Consider the following 5684-nt stretch of genomic DNA (forward strand, 5'->3'; position numbering starts at 1 on the left):
CACATGTAAGTTTCATAACTACTATAAATGTTTATAATATTATATAGACAGAATATCGAGGCGATTGATAGGTCGACTATATCGTCTATGGAACAGAAGATCACAAAGATGACAGTAGAGTTTAAAGAGACAAAGGCTAGAGAAAAAAAGAGAGATGAATAATTTGGTACCCTTCAAGTTCAGCTAGAAAGGAGGGACGAACAATTTAATCTCCTTCAAGGTCAGCTGCCCAATCTTCTTGCTAGTGGTGCTTTCCCCATTCCACGGTCTCGTGAGCCTTCCCCATGTACCGACGATGAAGGTTCTAGGAATGAAGATGGAGATGATGCTAGATAAAAAAACTCATTGAATGGTGTGTATTGCTAAACAAAGTATTGAACTTGTCAATATTTAGTTGAGACTAGTTTTGAATGATGATTATATTATTATTTTGTTATTGAACATTTTAGTAGTTCTTGTTGTGGTTGTTATTAGTTGTTGTGGTTGTTATTAGTTGTTGTTGTTGTTAGATAATGGTTGTTAGTGTAGTTAATAGTTTTTGTTAGTTAATTGTTGTTGTTGTTGTTGTTGTTGTTAGTATATTCATTGTTGTTGATTAATTATGGTTGAATGGCAGCAATGTAATGCTGCCATTATAGGATGAATATTGGTTGTAATTGGCAGGTGGTGTAGCTCAAAAATAGGCATTTTTGCCCAGTTTTTACCCAGATTTCCGACCGAATTCGGTCGGAAATTGCAAATAAATTCTCCAGTTTATTGAAATTTCCGACCGAATTCGGTCGAAAATTATGAATTTATATTTATTTTTATAAATAAATTAACAATTTATTACAATTTACAACTAATTATTTAATTAAATAAAATTATTATTATTTTAAATTTCCGACCGAATTCTGTCGGAAAATGAAAATGAAAAATAATAATAATAATAATAGTTTCCGACCGATTTCGGTCAGAAATTTAAAAATTAAAAAAAAAAAATATTTAATTATTTCCGACCGATTTCGGTCGAAAATTAAAGTTTGACAGTCAGTCAACGCTTTGATGTTTTCGACCGAATTCGGTCGGTACACGTTTGCGATCATTGTTTTCCCGACCAATTAAAATCGGTCGGAATTCGGTCGGAAATTATCAATTTCTGACTGATTTAGGTCGGAAATAGCGGACGGAATTACACTCTTTTTTAGTAGTGAATCAGGAGCGGAATCAAGATTTGAAATTTATGAATTTTTGATTTTACTTCTTTTGAGTTAAAAGATTCTAAATTAATAATTTTTACATATTAAACAAAATTTTTAAAACAAATATAGAATTTAGACCAAAACGTATCTTCTACTCTATCTCTGGTCATTGCTAATCTAATAAAATCTTCTCTTCTTTCTTGTTAACTTTCTTTCCCACAAGTTACGGACACGTAAATTTCATTTTCCATTTTTTGGTGTTTGGGAATATAAGGAAAAAATTCCCTAAGCAACCAAAACATTGACTACTTCACTTAATGGCAATGCTACCATGAAAGTGGAATTTGCGTGACCAATACGGGTTGTGGTTGAGCGTAAAATCCTTCATCTTTAACCAACGTTTTAGGTTCAACTTTTGGATATATAATAGTTTTTGTTAAAAAGTGTTTTACTTTCTAAAGTGGGATTTTACAATAACGAATTCATATTTAATCAGGTTTTAATGCGGATACTAAACATTAAGTGAGAAACCAAAATTTACACAAAGAAGTCTATCCATTACTTAGAGCAAATGTAACAACTGAGAGAGTTGTATGTGTTAGGCAACCGGCGCGAAAGATCATTAATCGTTATGCAAATTAATTATTTTCGTAGTACTGGTTCAATTTTAGTTTAAAGGCCTGCTCCATTTAATTTAAACCATAATATAAAGTGGGGAACCAGAATTTACGAACGATTTTATTAAAACACCGCTATTATCTTCTGCGGATTTTATATTGGATTATTTCAATATAACTAACAAAACTACTCTTAATAATTAGTGAAGAGTTTAAGTTCTATGTACTGACGCTATAAGCAAATATATTTATACAATTAGGTTATTCATTAGGTAATTATAAGTAAATTTCTTAGTAAGCATTAATTGGTAATCTAATAAAAATAGTACGTAATTTTCTATTACAAATTAAAATTTACAAACAATATAAAAAATCTTTATAGTATTAGTGTATATAACTTAAATCTTATAGGCTTCTTCAATCTTAAATAGAGTGTCCACTTCCTAAACCAAAAACATGTAACTTAATGGAGCAAAATAATTAAGTCTCTTCACTAATGTAATTATGTTGTGACAATTGACCAATTCCAATATTAAAGTTGGCTCTACCCACCTAATCACTGCTAATTTTCCAATTTTCGTACCAAATCAATCTGGTTGGTGTTCTATTGTTTCCCATATTTTAAGACTTATCTTCTACTTGTGAGAATTTAACTAATATCATGCTAGAAAATATGGCAAATCTCCACACTCTCAATTAGTATTTCTAATTTACAAATAATATCGGGATTATTAGATATTAATTATCTTACACAACATTGAAAATGCTACAATTCCAACCAAAAAAAAAACATTTCCTCAACTTTAATGGAAATATTTTGCTCTCAAATAAAGATGAAAAGTATAATAATAGGGGATTCAATTAGGCCTGTAAGATAAAACAATAATTCTGAGAGAAAATGACCGATCAGGTCATATCTAGCACATTATGTCACGATAATTAAAAGCTTAACATGATAGATCGAAAAAAAAGTTTGTAGAATTCATCAAAAATATAATTAGCGTTAGCCAATAATTATTATCCCTAAAATGACAACTTATTCTATAGTATCTAGAAAGATTTTCTTTCCCAATTATTAAGTTTATTGATCACAACCTCAAAGTTTTTTTTTCCCCACCCGGTGTCCGGTACTTGTATTGGGGCCTGACTAAATTCGGATTCGTTCCGAAAAGTCCCATATTGGAGGGGTAAAGTGTTCCGTAATAAAGGTAACTCCATATCCAGGGGTCGAACGTGAGATCTCTGATTAAGAATGAAAAAATACTTACACCTCTACCACAACGCTTGTTTGTAAAATTTTAAGTTGTTAATAATGAAACTCATAGTAAAACAAAATTTATTTTTTCAATTCTTTGGCTAGAATAAAAATAAAATAATTAACATCTACCTATACCTGATTCCACTTCAAAATACTATCTAACACGACTAAATTTGATACCTAACAGAGGTCATTCATATCTGTTGATGTCACACGAAATGATCAGTTGATCTCACCATTTGTACAGCTTAATTATAAGTTGGTTTGCATCTAATTAATTAAACTAACAATTATTAATAATTAATTATTGAATTGCTGGCAGTGGCAACTTCAGCCAGTCTTTTAAATTATTATATTATGATTGTTGGTACAAGTTATATGCTGTTGTTGATCTCAATGCTTAAACTTAAAAGGAAAAGGGGAACTTATGGAAAAGTAAAGAAAAAGAAAATGCCGGCGCCACACTACAATTGGCTAAATGCTACGTGATAGATCCCCCGCCCAAACCCCACCCCACACCCCCCAATATTGTTTTTCGCTGCACAAAGTTATAGGATTTATAGGAAATAGTCTCGTTACCTTCACAAAGTAGGGGTAAGCTCAATGTACACGCTACCTTCCTTAAATCTTCGACTCAGACAAGCACAATCACAACAGTAAAGTAAATTAAAATATAAAAATAGTAAAAAGTTATAGAAAAAGAAATAGTAGCAACAACGAGAAAGTAATTAACCGAAGCACAAACAACATCAGATAATACTAGAAATCTAACAAAAAGATAAAACAAGAGTAATACTGCAATTACTGGAATAGAAGGAAAGTACGCTCTACTACTTGTATGGGTCAAAATCTATCCTTAGAATACTTAAGTCAATATAGTATTGGTGGAACGTTCCCAGCTGTCGCTTGCCGAAGTAATCCAAGAAACGGTGAAGTCCGTGGTTGAAGAGTCAATAAGGGCTGAAGCCAAGGAGTCATCAAGGATCAAGGCCAAGGTCGAGCACCCTTGACAGAGTTATAACGCCTAGTTTTAAGATAGGACAGAAAAGAGAATATTCTAGTGGATATTCTCTGCACTTGTACTGTTAGGGTTTTTAGGAACATGTTCCCTATAAATAGAAAAATATACAATGATAGGAGACATGCGTTATTCATTTGTAAAATATACTTTGACTTTAAATGAGAGACTGAGATCTTATTGCAAGCATACAAATACAATTTTTTCATTAAGATTTTTGTCTACACTTTTTCACTGGATCCGATAATAACTCAGATATTCAAAGGATTGTCCATCACTCATCATTGTCAGAAAGAGTATTCACTGATTCCATCCTTTCTTGGGTGACTCATTCGTTTTATTTATTTAGTGTCATTTATTGCTATTCATCAATATCTAATGCTACATTATTTCCTTTGACTTCTTAAATATCAGTTGTGTGTTGTCGCTGCTATTATTTCAACGTAGTATTTATTGCACTTATGAGAACTTCATCTTTCTGATATTATTGTTAACTAAGATTAGCCCTCATTTATATAAATTTAATTAGTTGAACCAAGATCTATATTTTTTTGTCAAACAATTTGGCGCCGTTTATGGGAATTTCTTAGTTAAATTTTTAGTTTCCTCTAGATCTATAGCTAACGCAAGTCACTAACATCACAAACCCTCCTTTCTTCGTATGCACAAAAACCTACACGGCAGGTAACCAAGGAGAAAGGACAAAAATAAGGAGTGATTTCCCTAGCAACCTCATGAATGTTATCAACAAGAGCTGCGAAACAGTAGGCGAGGACATGACACCCAACACGTCCCCTAGGCGCGAGAGGTCGCCTCTCCCCACTACAGCATAACAAAACTCAGTGGAAAAGGGGACCCCACATCTGCGAAAGAAGGGACGCCCCCAGCTGTGAAAAACTCCTCGAAGCATGGCTGACCGACACGCTACTAAGCGTCCTCAACAAACCCGCTCCAGACATGACTACAGAAAACACAAGAGCCTTCATGATACAACAAACAAATGAGCAGTGCAGCCGACCAAGCCCTCCGGCGACAAGTATAACTCACAAGATTACTAACAGTGTAGGTGATAGCGCCCTTGCTGCCGTCCTAAAGAGGATGGAAGAAATGGAGAATGAAAACAAAGCACTCCAAGATCAGATGAAAGAACACAAAGAACGAGTCGATAAGATACCGGGCGCTCCTAAGCTGTTGCCAAAAATGGATGCTGGCAGGTTCATAGAGCAATCGTATAGAGATGACGCAGCCCCGCATGCCATACCAAAGACCTTCAAAATCCCGCCATACCTCAGGATATATGATGGAACAAATGATCCTGTGGATCATGTTACTCATTACGTTACCCCCGTGAAAGGAAGCAAACTTGCCATGGAACTGGTGTCCTCTATTTTGCTGAAGAGGTTTGGCGAAACCTTTACGGGAGTGGCATTAACATGGTATTCACAGCTACTAGCCCGCTCCATAGAAACTTTCAAGAAATTGGCCGATAAGTTTGTAACTGCTTATACCGGAGCCAAGAAGGTCGAAGCAAGAGTAAACGACATATACACTATCAAGTAGTCCTTGGGAGAGGGACTAAGGGACTTCCTCGTCCGATTCAACAGAGTAAG

Source organism: Nicotiana tabacum, chromosome 10 (genome assembly GCF_000715075.1).
Source record: "Nicotiana tabacum cultivar K326 chromosome 10, ASM71507v2, whole genome shotgun sequence".
NCBI classification, from domain to species: domain Eukaryota; kingdom Viridiplantae; phylum Streptophyta; class Magnoliopsida; order Solanales; family Solanaceae; genus Nicotiana; species Nicotiana tabacum.